The 15460-nt window shown below is 39.6% G+C and overlaps 1 pseudogene; it reads right to left on the bottom strand.

Annotated features, from left to right (window-relative positions):
• The window catches only part of LOC106000002, a 6766-nt pseudogene extending 2397 nt beyond the window's left edge, over positions 1–4369 (bottom strand).
• Positions 4370–15460: the final 11091 nt, after the last annotated feature.

Below are 15460 nucleotides of genomic sequence, written 5' to 3' on the forward strand. Positions count from 1 at the left end.
CTGGGAAGGTGGCTCAGTGGTAGAGCGCTTGCCTTGCATGCATGAGGCCCTGGGTTCGATTCCTCAGCACCACATAAGCAAAAAGAAAAAAGCCGGAAGTAGCTCTGTGGCTCAAGTGGTAGAGCTAGCCTTGAGCTGAAGAGCTGAGGGACAGCGAGTGTCCAGGCCCAGAGTTCAGGCCCCACGACCGGACTCCCCCCCAAAAAAAGAAATCTGAGTGCATGGGTCAAGGGGAAAACAGGGGCTGGAGTTAGCCCAGGGTTCCATCTGGCTACTGTACATCTGCATAATGAACAGAAATTATTGTATAGTCTAGTAGAGGCTATCTTGATGAAACTAATGTAGCATCCAAAAGAACTTCCCCAGTCTAATGTGCCATTTTGGTGGAGGCTTGCCTTCACAATCCTCCCATGCTTCCTTACCATTCTCTCACCAGGCCAGTGACACATACTTTCTTTGTCTGCTTTAAGGCCACAGCCTCACCTGAAGCATATTCTGGACTGAGCCTTGACATTTTCCTCCAGCTCTAGGATATGGCTCTGGAGTTCACTGTTCTTCTGCTCCAGACTGGCCTTGCTGTCCCTCATTCTCTTCAGCATCTGCTCTTCTTCTTTCTCCAGCTTCCAGATGTAAGATTTTTCTTCCTCATGCAGAAAGCTCCGGAGATTCTTGAAGTCAGACTTGATTTTTTTGTCTCTTTATGTTTCTCTGTCTCTAGAGTCAAAACTACAGATGAAAGTACAGGAACAAACCAAATATCCATGTTTATATGCATGGAAAAACAAAATATGGTATAGAGAATGAAACATTTCTCTGCCTTAAAGAATGAAAGTCTGACTCAGGCTACAACAAGGATGAACTTTAATAACAATCTGCTAATAAAATGATAGAAAATAGGGAATAAATACTGTAGGTACTAGCAGTAGTTAAATTCATAATTACAGAAGGCAGTTACAGGGATTTCACGTACTGGGAGAAAAGGATATTGTTTAATGGGGATAGTGTCATTTTAGAAGCTAATGCAATGGAAGATACCCATAGTGATGCTGAATGTGAACATCTTAATGCCTCTGATCTCTATATTTATAGTCGATAAAAAGCAAATCTTGTGTTATATATAATTTAGCTCACACAAAGACAATATGCCTGATCAGCCACTGTGACACAATTTTCTTGTAAGTTACTTCAGCTGAAAGAATCTCCCAAGTGCCAGTTTCCTACTGGCATTTATATGTGAGGGAGATTGCCTCTCATTCTCTGTAGTTGATAGATTTTCTTCTTTTTCAGCCAAGATCTGGGAAGGAGTTGGGCCTGGAATAATAGGTGATTTAATCACCAAACTAAGGGTAGGTTTGAATATGTTATCCATTATCATGATCAAAGCTAGTTTTCATATTGTCATAATACCATATACCTATAATCCAAGCACTGGAAAACCTGAGATAGGAGGATTGAGAGTTTGAGGGCCGGCTAGACTACTAGGAATACAATGTCTCACACTCATACTAAAAGAATTTCTATTTGAGATGTGAGAAGGTATTTCTGAGTCTGAGGGGATTTCTTAAAGTAATAGATAAAGAACATTGTTAATAGGTACCAGGAGAACAATAATGATAAAAGAATTCTTGATTCTTGGTAAAGGAGAGTCCTCTCAAACTTCTTTATGTATAAGATGACCAAAAATGAAGTATCTTATTGGACTGAGAGTTCACTTGGGAAGATATAGAACTGTAATTTCCATGAGTAAATTTTCTTATAGGAGACAAGTGCAGTTTTAAGCCCTTGAGTTGATGGGTCTTCACATAATGTTTGTTTTTTGTTTTTTGTTGGTCATGGGGCCTAAACTCTGGGCCTGGATGCTGTCCCTCAGCAATTCAGCTCAAGGCTAGTGTTTTACCACTTGAGCCACAGGGCCATTTCCAGCTATTTCTGTTTATGTGGTGCTGAGGAATCGAACCCAGGGCCTCATGCATGCAAGGCAAGCACTCTAGCACTGAGCCACCTTCTCAGTCCTTCACATAAGTTTTAATCAAGGCCTTCTACCCAATGTCTCAGAAAGAAGGAGAGAAAAGTAAAAGTATCTTCTTGAGTTCAACATCCACTATAAAAGAAAGGGTCTCTGTCAGAGGCAGAACAGCTTACTGACCCATGGATTTTGAGTATAAGCTAATGGCTTACATATGTGTTTGCACAGAGGAATAACAATCTGGAGGCTGATTGAAAATTTGCAGTTACAAGTGAATAGGTCTACATTGAGGTTCCATGTAAATTACTTAGGTTTCTTTTTCTGGCCGCATCAACCTGAACCTGTTCATGCTTTCTGAGTGCTCTCTAAGGTTAGTTTCGGATCCCAGAAGGCTGAGAGTTAGATGCTGCACTATGGTGTATATATATATATATATATATATATATATATATATATATATATATATATATATATATATATATACATATATGCAGGTAAGAAAGCTGATGCTGACATACTAGGTTGATGCATTTAAAATGTGAAGGTCAGTAAGTCTAGTGCTAAGGGATTGGAAATAACAGTTCTGCTTTTCCAAAATGAGTTATGAAGAACCCCAGCCATTACTATTGGGAAGATTGAAGGGTTTGGTGAAGGAATCTCACAGACATGAACCATCATAGAAGATCAATGGTCCCCCAACCCCATCCCACCTGGGGTTTCATCTATCTGGTGTGGCGTTTTGACAAACAGCCATCCATGTACTTTGTTCCAATCATTCTCTGTGCCTAAACTTCAGAATGGAAAATATCTTGAGATCTATGAGTTCAGATTCTTACCCTCCAGTCAATTATTTGCATTGTCTTTTGCAATATCTTTTGATTCCTACATTCCTCTTGGAGTTGACTCAAGTTAGCCATTGCTTTCTTTAGTTTTTCCTGAATGAAAAATTGGATAAGTTCAAGCAATTAAGTTTTTTGTCACCTAATAGCAATCCCTGAACTTCAAGATATATTAAATTTGCAATAAACACTTATCGAGTTCTTAAAAAAAATTCCCAAGGAGCATGCTAAGAGGCAGAGTGTTGTGTGTTTAACAACATATTGATGATCTCTGCAACTCTGAACAAGTGATGCTTTATCACGTAACATCGTCTGTACTGTAGAAAATGAGGCCTAGTAGGGAGTGGAAATGGTTTTCTAGTCTTCACCAACCCAGTGTCTGAGCCATATAATTGACGAAAGCTATGCCGAGGTAAAGTTGCAATACAATATGATAATCATCTAAAAGAAGATCTTACAAAATTGGTTAAGTGGTTAGCCTAACATAATAATAAATCAACGGTTAATCAATCACACATCAACTACTATAGGTCTTCTGGGTAAATCAGAAAGGAAAGACCAGAATGACAGCTGAAATTATTAGACAGAGTTCATTAAGAAAGGTAGTCCTGAAACATTTTGAAAAATAGCATCAACAAACCAATTACAAAGAACCAGTGTCCTAGTCAAGCTGTCATTTATTTCCCAAAATCATTTCTCTTTTTTTTCGCTTGGTGCCAGTACTAGTGCTTGAACTCAAGGTCTATCTCTTAGCTTTTTTGCTCAAGCCTGGTGCTCTACTACTTGAGGCCACTGCTTCACCTCTGGCTTTTTGTTGGTTAATTGGAGATAAGACTTATATGGACTTTCCTGCCCTGGCCAGCTTTGAACCATGATCCTCAGATCCCAGTCTCCTGAGTTGCTAGGATTACAGGTATGAGTCTCCAGCATCTGGGAATTCAAATGTTTGGTTTGGGGACAACATATAATAGAGCAGGGAGAACTTACTCATGACATGCAAAGAAGGGCAAAATGTCTGACTACCTGTCAAAATGAACGCTATGGTCTTGAGTCAGCAAAAACACATCATAACCTAATTTTTACTACCAGCCATTACTTATGATGAAAGTTGTATTTCACGTTCATAACCTTAGGCTTCAGGCTAGGCATCATGATCTCTTGCAAGAATTATGAAAGCAGGTATTTGCCAAGACCCTGGACATGCCAACTCACCTTGTATCCTTGGTATATGCCTTCTACAAGCACATTGGCATGCCCTTGGTGGTTGCTCTGACTGTTCACAGCGCCAACAGATAAGCTGACCTCCATTCTCACAGTATAGGTGGAGTGTCTCTCCATGTTCCTCACACAGCATCTCTTCTCATCCATTTTGATGACTTTAATTAAATTTGTCAGCTCTCTGTTGTTCTGAAGAATCTGCATATTAAATGAGGCACAACACAGGATAGTTGAACATCTGAAACCCTGATTGCTTTTGCCTTAGTTCCTTGGAGAAGGCCATCATACATGATTGGCAGAAACTGCATCCACATTTGATGCTCATTGGGCAAATCATCAGATTCATGCAAATGGGTCAGGTAACTATCTCTTTCACATTCTTGATACTAGAAGCTGAGGCCATGGGTATTCTTGAGATGTTTCAGTATTGGATCTAGTGGTAGATATGAAGCAGGTAGGAAGTTCCACAGTGATGGAATTACACCTCCCTTGAGCTGGTAGCAACTGGCCTCCACAGGTCCTGAAGCTCTCCCCCTCCCCTAGAATGAAGAAATAAATTAGTATTTAGAAAATAAATATTTGTCAAATATGGTGGCTGATGCCAGGTGGAGACGTTTCTCTTAATGAAAACTTGATCAAATTTAAAAATCCAGTTTGCTATTCTTGATTTCATTTGCCTAAATGCCACTTGTGCCTGGGGGTTACCTGAGAGCCCAAAGAAGTGGTTACTGTTGTAAAATGTTTCTTGAGCTAAGTGTGGAGAGAAACAAAGCGGAATTTCTTATAGAACCTGATGAGTCAGAACTGAATGAGAAAGTGTGAAACTCATTCCTCTTCTAATAAGTTCAACAATAATTAGTACCAATACTATAGTACTATAGCTTTATCAAGTAATTTAGTGGCCTATGGAGGATTCCAGGGACACTACCAAAGTTGACTCCAACTTGACCATGACCCCCAAACCTATATAAATTATGAAGCACCAGGTTAATAAAGTCTCAGTGGTGACCCAACCAGGAAGATGGCAAATATAAACAAGACAACCTGAAGAATTGGTTTCGTCTTCTTGTGTCCTAACCTCAAAATGAGAAGAGACTGGGAAAGAGGACCAAGGAGAGAGAGACTCTTCCTGGTGAACAGTTATTCTGAAAGGCAGAGCTCCTTCAGAACCAAGCACTTTTAGGTATCTTCTGAAGACCAGGACTATCTCCCAGGAGAAGTGTAGGTAGCTGGCACATGGTGACTCTGCAGAGCCAAGTATGTAGAGGGTGGAGAGGAGATAGGAGAGGCTAGGTACAGGTGCTTCTGGGATTCTGGATCCTCTCATGTTCTACCACTAGACACTGGACAACCACAGGCAGTAAAGTGACCAAAACTTGTCACGGGTGGTAGCTACTTCTGAAAACCATCCAGTTTCTTCTGGCTTCCCCTAACCTGGGGGATGTTTGTCTAAGAGCAGAGAGGAATTGGACAGGTGTTTGATTTGTGCCATTTTCTTTGAAATGGAAATCTCTAGAACTGAAAACTGAAAAAAGGAATTTAAGGAACTTTACCAAATCGGCTGTTTTCTTTCAAATTAAGACCAAGCTTCTGGAGAAAACCAGGATTTGTTATAAAAAAAAACTTTCATTCCCTGGCAAATTATTTTCCCCACAAGGATTCACAAGGAGCCTCACACATTTTTATAGTCTAGATTTTCTGAGTTTTGTGTAAGTACTGGTATAAGCAAAGAGAGACAAAATGTGAGTGGTATAAGGCAAAACCCTGAGTACTTTCACATTAGGCAGTGGGGCTCTGTTACCAGGAAATACATGCCCCATCCTTCCCCTAGCTCCCCTTCCCCCACATTGGCACCTTGTGGAACTTCCACCCAGAGGACTCAGGTCCAAACCTGAATATTTCCTTCAGAGTGAAGGATTTGCAGCTAGTCTTCCTAAAATCTTGATGCTAAATAAGGTGTCACTTCAGAAGTGAAAACTGATGTGGGAGGCAGAATCCGGGGATGTAAGGTTAATGGAGTTGCTCATTTCTTTTTGTCCCAAAACAGGGAGGAAAGCATAGGAAAAACTGCCTTCTTTTAAAGCAATAAATACAAAGGTCCAATTAGTAATGCATGAAATCTCTTGTGACTCTACAATGGAGTATATGTACTCCTTCAGAGGCCTAGTTCACACACTGATGTGTGATCTTTCTATTTTGCTTTATGCCCTCACCTTAGAAATACAGTACACAAGCTTTCTTGGTTGAGTTTTTAAAAAATTCTTCTAAGGTTGCTTCTTGTTCCATAATTGCTTGGCAGGGGAGGGGTGAGGTTGCAGGATGGCAGAAAAGGGGTCACTGCCACGCCTACTCCGGTGGAGTCTGCTTAGCATGGGAAACCTGCTTTCAGATCTGAGAATGGGGCTTCAAAGAGGCCTACCTCCTGGAAAAGGCTGGCAAGCCCCTGGGAAAGATGTGTTGCTGTTTTTCTTTTCTTCGCTGTATAGGAGCTCCTATTAATCTTTTACTGTTCCTGCTGCTCATTGTACTTACTCATGCTCAATGTTCCCTTATTCAAGGCTCTTTCTTAAAAGTGTTGAGGACTCCAACATCAGATAAGTGTCTTGAGAATATGACTGACTCACCAGAGTTAAGTGCTACCCTGAAAGCCCCTCTTGTGGAGGCTAGTAGACAAGTCATAAGTAAATATAAAAGTATTGGGGGTTTCATGATGTCACTTCAGCAAAAGGAATTGTTTGTAAGAGATTTACAAGAAGCTGTAGGCACGGCTAGAACAGAAAGAGTGTATGGCTATTGGAGACTTTCCTTTAATCCTAAAGCATATACAATAGATTCATATAGATATCCTGTAGATAAAAAAGATGTAGAGGGATATTTAGACCAAAAGCTAAATAAGATTCCTAAAAGGTTGGTAGATGAAAGGTGGCAATGGCTTATCAGAGGAAAATGGTGGTATCCTCCATTATCTAGAGGACCCCAAAGACTTCCCCCAGATCCATAGCCTTTAACAGGTGTATATGATAAGGATGGCAACCGTTGGGAAAACTACTTAGGAGAAAGAACTTCCTATTACTCTCTTTCATTTACTGAGAGACTTGCTAGATCTAGGCCTCCTTGGTGCTTACTATTAAAGAAGGAACCAGAAAGATCTTATGGGACAGTTAAGGCCTCTATAGAAAAGAGTAAATGATTATGTTAAAGGGTTACAGAAAAGACACTATGAGCTTAAATTTGATATATGGCCAGATTTAACTAAGTATACTGAATATCATGATTTTTGGCCACAAATTGGGGACCCTCTAAAGAATGGCAAAGAAGCACAATTGCTTAGAAAAGATTTAAAACGTATAAAGTACAAAACTAAACAAAAGTAACTATAAAGTACTAGAGTTCATGCCTTTCTGTTCAGCACCTTGCCCATATGCTCTGGTTAATGGTTAATAGGTGATAAACATCAAAACCAATTGTATTTCTTTTTTTTTTTTTTAAATCTTTTTTTTTTTTTTGGTCTGGTCGTGGGGCCTGAACTCTGGGCCTGGGCACTATCCCTCAGCTCAAGGCTAGCGCTCTGCCACTTGAGCCACAGCGCCACTTCCGGCTTTTTTCTTTTTGCTTATGTGGTGCTGAGGAATCAAACCCAGGGCTTCAGGCATGCAAGGCAAGTGCTCTACCACTGAGCCACCTTCCCAGCCCCCAATTGTATTTCTTAAAAGGAGAGGTAAAGTTAAAAACAAGTGCCTGTCGTCATAGTTCGTCATCCAAAAAACAAGATCAGGCGACCAGCTGGTGCAGCAAGATTGTGTAACCTTTTGCCCTTTCTCATGGAGACTTTTGCTATAAAAGCTTGTTATCTTCTGCATTAAATCGCACTCAGCATCCACTCCTCTTGTGTGTGAGTTGTCTGTTTGCCATCTCTCCACCTGTTCCAGTTCCTCCACTAGGTGTCCTCCGTTGTCCCAACAGAGCAGGTCCGCGGCAGGGCACAACAGCAGTGGGCTCATTAGAATCACAACACTCTCCCAGCCAGCTCCCAGGTGTGGGTTTGAAATATCCCAGCTTCCTGGAGCCGGTGGGACTCGAACCCATGATCAGCAAAAGGAGTGACCAGCACTGTCAAACTGGCTGGGAGCCTTTTATTAAGCCATGTGGTGGCTATCCCCAGCTCAGGAAGCTGGAGAACAGCCCCATTCGCTTTTCATGAGGGATTTTTATAGGAAGGAGTTTCATGTAGGTGATGTTTACCAAAGCAAGCAAGCAAGGTTACAGAAGCAAAACAGCCTTGAGTCCCAAGAGCATAGGCAAAACATAATCTTGACTTGGTCAACATGACCAAATACTATTGATGCTATTGGCACTATTGATACTTGATTACAAAAAGTCAAAATATATCCTTGGATTACAGAAGTCAAAATACAACCTCGAGTGGGGGCAGTCTATTTTACAGAAATGATTTTTATTTTAAGCTGCTGACTAATACAGCCACTCAGCATAGCTGGTGATAAACCTCAAGGTCATCAGTGGCTTCAGCAAAGTTTGTGGTAAACTGCAAAGCTGCCAGGTTGGTAAACTTGAGTGAGGGGAGAGATGGTCTTTTGCTTTCTAGCAAGGATGGAAAAGGTTTAGGCTGACTATTGGCCATTTGACCTAGAGTTTCTCTCTACAGAGGCGTTCTGCCTTTAATATTTGGCCCCATTTTTAATAATGATTTTGTTCTGTTTCTGATTTCACATTTTACAGGTTGTTGGGTCTCCTTTGCCCTCATGGCTTCTCTGCCCAAGTTCAGTACTTCTTATCACCAGAGTCAGGACCCCAGGACAGGAAGCAAGAGCTCAGAAGTAAGGGCCCTTATCCTAGGTTCCTATGAGTTTTAGAGCTCTGTGCAGAACAGGCTGTGTGTGGGGTTAGCCTTTACTTCTCCACTTCAAAAATCAGAGCAAAGTTCAGTCGCCAACCAAGATAGAATTTATTTTTGAATGGGAAACTACACTGAAGTATGACCTTGTTAGCAAACATACAGCTTCAAGCAAAACAAGCATTATATGATAAGTGAAAAGTACACAATAAATGCTTGCTTAAGAAACAAATGCAGGGGCTGAGAAGGTGGCTTAGTGGTAGAGTGCTTGCCTTGTATGCATGAAGCTCTGGGTTTGATTCCTCAGCCCCACATAAGCAGAAAAAGCCAAAGGTGGCACTGTGGCTCAAGTGGTAGAGCACTAGCCTTGAGCTGAAGAGCTGAGGGACAGCACCCAGGCCCAGAGTTCAGGCCCATGACTGAAAAAAAAATAAAAATAAAATAAAAGCCTGTGTCACTCGTATCTTCAATTAACCAAAAAGGTGGGAATGAGATGTGGCTAAGTGGTACAGTTCTAGCCTTGAGCAGTAAAATCCAAGGCTTTTCAGACCCTGAATTCAAGCCCTGTACTGGCACCAAAGAGGGGAGGGGAAGAGGAAAGGGAAGGAAAGGGAAGGCTAAGGAGGAGGGGAGGGGAAATGGGAAAGGAAAGGGCCTGGGACACAGGAAGTAATAGGAACATCATCTTTTGTTTTTCTTCCCATAATGCACTGGTTATCAACTTTCATATAATACTGAACATAAAATGTGATATTTGGAAGTGGCACTGTGGCTCAAGAAGTAGAACACTTGCCTTGAACTGAAGAACTCAGGGACAGCATCCAGGCCCCGAGTTCAAGTCCCACAACCGACAAAAAAAGTGATATTTGATATCCCATGTTTCATTTCTTCCTCATTTAAAAATATTACTACACTGTATGTACTTTATTAGGAGAGCATAACTTCTATTAATCCTAGAAAATTTTAAAACTGCATTTCTCAATTTTGTTCCTTTCTTTCATGTTTTACACAATCAACATAAGGGGCCCATTACTGAAAGTTTGTTTTCCAAGGCTTAGTGTCTTCTAGAGTTAGTTAATATCTTCACCAATAGATGGCACTCTTACACTTTGGTGGTTATACTTATGTACAGCTTTGCCTTTAAGAAATCATTTTTGGATTAATATTCAAGTAAATTAAATTTTGCCCTTATGGATGATATTAAGTGATTAAAGCTTACAAATTAAATTTTATAGAAATCAATAAATTGAATTTTATTTTTAAGCATGTTTACTTACTCAAACAGTGACCATTTCTCTAATGTTTGCTCTACGACAATCACAACTAGACTTGAGGGTTAAAACAACTAAGAAAAAAATTACGCTCTCTAAACGTTTTTCAGAAATCAAAGTTTAAAACAAAACAGAAACACTCCACTCTAAATGGCGTAAAATGGCAAGAAAAAGAGTTCAGGCTAACAAATCAGCATGCAATTCCTACTTGATCTGGGTACTTCTTCAGAAATAATGACCAATAAGCCACACATGTTCTGAAACAGAAGTAAAAAGCCACCAGGAGAAGAATGTAGTCCAGGAATTCCATAAAGATTGTATGTGGACATATCAAAGAAAAATAATTTGGTGAAGTTCCAGGACCATGAACATGGAGTCAAGGAATCTAGAAGCAAGATTGGGTTCCAACAAATCTGGGAAGGATCCTTATATGTCCTTCCTCCTCTCTTCCTTGTGCATTTGCTTATGGAGTAATTATGTGGATATGGAAAGTTGCAAATCACCACTGAGGCTGAGTACACCGATAAGGTAGAGAATGAGCCAACCTGGCTTGCTCTAAGAGCTTCTTCCTAGAACACACTTCCCTACTAAATCCCCTCCCCTTGAAGTGATTCAGACAGCCCAAGCCCAGCTCTCAAAGGGCCTTACTTATAGGTGGAATTCGACCCCTCTCAAAATGGCCTAAAATTCAATTTCAGCCAGAACTTTTCCTCTGAAGAATATTTAAACAGCCTCCTGGATTGGAGCCACTAGCTCTGGAATGTGTCCGTCACCAATTTCCCACATTAGTTTCAAGAGGTTGTGTACTTATCAACCAAGATACTGGGCTTGAGAACCTGATAAATATTTTATGTTTTGTAAATACAAAAAACATTGATTTGTGTAGCAAATTAAGTACATTTTAGAAGCTGAGTCCTTTTGGAGCTTTGATATTAGTTTAGGATCAGTTTTCAATGGATCCTGTGAATACAGGAACGGATCCTATAAGTTAAAAACTGTAGCCAGAGTTGAAGTATGAGAGGCATATGAACTTAGTTGAATGTGGTCTAAGTTTTCAGTTAAGAATTCAGACACATTTAGTACCAAACTTCAGGAATAACTGCATATCCTGGGACCTAAATTATTATGCAAAATTTAGGTAGAAATATGATATTAGGTGAACTTGAGGTTATGATGGATGGAAACTTTCTAAGAGAAATTTCTGGCTCTGTTTCTAGAAGAAATAAATTGAGACTTCCAATAGCAGCATCACAGCAACACATGGATGGGGATATGGCATAAATCTGATAACTAATGAGATTTACTAGAGATTAGGATTGCATAAGACAAGGATATGGACTTGGTTGAAAAGGTATCTGTTAGAAAATTCTTTATTATAATAATATGATTATCATAGAAAAATACTGGAAACAAGTTGTATATTTAAAAAAAGTCATGGGCCAAGTGTTGGTGGCTTACACCTCTAATCCTAGCTACTCAGGAGGCTGAACTCTGAGGACTGCAGTTCAAAGCCAGCCCAGGCAGAAAAGTGCATGAGACTCTTATCTCCAATTAACCACCAGAGAACTGGAAGTGATGCTGTGGCTCAAAGTGTTAGAGTTCTAGCCTTGAGCAAAAGAGCTCAGGGACAGCACCCAGGCCCTGAGTTCAAGCCCCATGACAGAAAAAAGTAATGGTTTGCTAGATGTGGTAGAATACACCCATAATCCCAGTGCTTGGGAATCTGAGGTAGAAGGATTGTGAGTTGGAAGCCAGGCCAGTTATACAGTGAGACTGTCAAAAAGGAAAGGAAGGAAGAAATGGAATAGGAGGCAGGGAAGGAAAGAAAGGAAAGGAAGAGGGAGAGGGAGAGAAGAAGGAAAGAATAAAGAAAGAAATAAGGAAAAAGGAAGGAAAGAGAAAGAAAGAAGAAAAGAAAGGAAGGAAAGAAGGAAGGAAGGAAGGAAGAGAGGGAGGAAAGAAGGAAGGAGGGAAAAGAGAAAGAAAAAAAGAAAGGAGAAATAGTAACTAAATGATAATTCAACTGTATAATATATTTGCAGTCACTGAAACAGAAAATAGCCGGGTGCCAGTGCCCTACACCTATAATCCTAGTTACTCAGGAGGCTGAGATCTGAGGATCACAGTATAAAGCCAGCCAGGGCAGGAAAGTCCATGAGACTTATCTCCAATTAACAACCAGAAAACTGAAGGTGGCGCTGTGGCTTAAGTGGTAAAGTGCTAGCCTTGAGCGGAAGAGCTCAGGGACAGTGCCCAGGCCCAGATTTCAAGCACCACAACTGACCAAAAAAAACCCCAAACAAACAAAAAACCTACAAAAAAACAAAAAGAAAGAAACAAAAACCCCCAAACCCAGAAACAGAAAACATTCATATATTCATAGATTTAAATCCTGTTATTCTATCCTTACATCTTCAATACTATTTATACTTCTGAGTTCTCAATCGTTTCTTTATGCATCATTTCCTGGAATTATAAATGAAGTCGATGGGGACATGAAGTATGCTTATTCATCTTACCCAGAACTAGAACATTTAGGATAATTTTAAATAGTAGTTAATAAGTAAGGTATCTTATATAAAAAATTGTAAAGAAAATAAAACCTGTTATGTGGGGTTTTTTTGTTTTGTACTACAGGGGGCTGAACTTACGGTCTTCTATTTGTTAGATAGGTATTCTACCACTTAAACCATATTCCCATCCTTTTTGGGGCTTTAGTTATTTTTTGAATGGTGTTTTACTGCTCATTTGGCTAAGCTGGACTCAAACCATGATCCTCGTACCTATGGCTTCTGCTTAGACAGGCCTGTGTCCACAAGTCTGGAACTCATTTTGTCTTTTATAAAGAATTTTGGCCAAGATAAATATAAAATCAATATTCGTATGTTCCAAATATAAAACAATGATAGTTAAAATAAAAATTAAAGAGAGAAATAGCCTTGCAAAATTTTAAAACAATGTAAAGGAGGAGGAACCCATTGCTTTACACAAGGGTGGGGGTCACAGAACTACCTCAGAATCAGGAGCGGTAGTAGTGTCTGGGAATTAGACCACTACAGGTAAAAAGGACAAAGAGATGAGTACTCTCTCTAAAGACATGGGACCAGACAAAGACTCACTAGTTGAAATTCATGACTGATACGTAGATTTTTACTGGTAGGTCTGTTAGAATCTATCACTGAAAAAAAAAAGCAAATGACCACAACAGTGTAAAGCAGCAGACAATCAGAAAACAATACACAGTCATTATTACACAGAGTGGGCTGGTCAGAAGCTCTGTCATGGCTTAACTGGGCTCTTGCATCTGGGTCTCACTAGACTGCAATCCAGGTATTGATTGTCTCTTCCATTTTTTTCCTTCTTTCAATTCAATATCCACGGAATGTTATTAACTGAGGAAAGATGAATAGTTTTATGGTATTTAGAGTTCCCACTCAAGAATACACCATTTTGTTTTATTGAGCAGTATCTTTCTTTGCGTCTTTTAATTTTAAAAAGTTCTTTTTTTAAAATCACATTTCTTCAAATTACACTTTTTTTGCAGGGAACATTAAAACACATTTCTAGAGGTTACTTCTGATATTGGGAAAAGCAATTGATCTCTTTAAACATTTATTGTGTTTCCTGTGTTTATTACCAGTCATGCTAGTGAACTCCCTTTATGCCTCTCAACTTAAATTGCCAATCATTTGGCACATTCAAATTTCCCACAAGAAGACTCTATGGTTTTGCCCTTTCTGGAAGGTCTTTCCCCCTAGATTGCTGACAAATTTATTCTTCCCATGAGAATTGATCACAACCCCACTCCCTCTGAGAGGTCTTCCTCTGACAACATAGAAAGGTTGGTTCTTTCTTAGTACTTTATGCAAGCTTATATTGCTCATGTTTGTTACCCTCCATCCTTATTGTCTGATCCTGTGTATAGTCTCAGTCAGTGGACTTTGTTTAATATCCATAGAGTTATGGAATCATGGGCCAGATATTAAACAAATTGATATTTTCTGAAGTTAAGGACCAAGTCTAGAAGGCAGAATGTTTCTTTAAAGAAAGTATGGAATGAAACTACTATGTTGAGAGAATAACTGATAAATAGTATCAAGCCAGAGAGATGTAAATTTCAAAACTTTTCTACTTCATTACTCTTGGTTATACATGTACTTACTTTTTTTCTTTTTTAGACACAAAGTCTCCCTATGTAGTCCATACTGGCCTCTAATTTATTATCATCTTGGGTCAGCTTTCCTATTTAAATTCTTTAAATTTAAATAGCTCACTGAATTGATTTACCAGTACCATGTTATATGAAAATAGTAATGGTTGTGCAGGAGTTTGGATCAGCTACAGAAATGTTGACCCTCGATGGTGAATGTTACTCGAGAATTCATTTAGTAAACTACTCTGAATTGAATACATACCATCTTAGTCTGTTCAGACTTGTCAAACAAACTACCACAATATGCCTCAGGAGGTAGCACAGCCCTCTCAATGCTTTGACTTTGGCCCAATGAAGCCCATTTTGGATCTCTGACTGCTAGGACTGTAAAAATTAATATGTGTTGCCTTAGGCCATCAATTTTTGTAGCAATTTATTACAGTGCCAACAGAAAATTAATACAGAGAACAAAAAGCCTGGCTAAGGTGCTGATTTTTAGTAGGTCGTTTTGAGTGGTAAAATAGGACAGACTGTGTCAAGGGAGTTCAACTAAAGTAATTTAAAGATTATACAGCCAAAGAAGATAGTTTTCCCCCTTGTTTCATGAAGGTCAAGAGTCAAGGTGGGAAGACCCAATAACAACCACACTCCTAATATTAAGAATCACACATGCAACACAAACCCATTCCAGTCACCAAGTAGACAGGCATTAGGAAGGACACAGAAAAGAAACAAGAAGGGAGGGCACAGGGTAGCTCTGTAGGAAGTGATCAGTGATCAGAATTCACATCTATTGAGCTGTGAGCACCAAATATTTGCTTCAGGATAGTGTAGCTGACCTGATCAAACTGCTCAATAGGACCATTTCACTTAGTAAGGATCCTCTACTATCTAGCAAATGTATCTTATTTCAATGGTTTAATATCCCATTAACTGACTATCTCAACTTTTGCTTTACTACTGCAGAAACTAAGTTAAAAAAAAATGGAGTGACTTGTCCAAGGTCACAAAAAACATCAGAAGTGAAAGATCAGCCTGACCTCATCTCTCCAAATCTCAGGAACCCCACTCTTTCTTCCATGCCATGAGGCCTTCCTCTCAGGAGAAAAGCATGATGACTAAATGGCTACTGGTATAGTTCAAAGCAGAAAAACACAAGAG

Source organism: Dipodomys ordii, unplaced genomic scaffold, assembly GCF_000151885.1.
Source record: "Dipodomys ordii isolate 6190 unplaced genomic scaffold, Dord_2.0 Scaffold206, whole genome shotgun sequence".
In the NCBI taxonomy this organism is placed as follows: Eukaryota; Metazoa; Chordata; class Mammalia; order Rodentia; family Heteromyidae; genus Dipodomys; species Dipodomys ordii.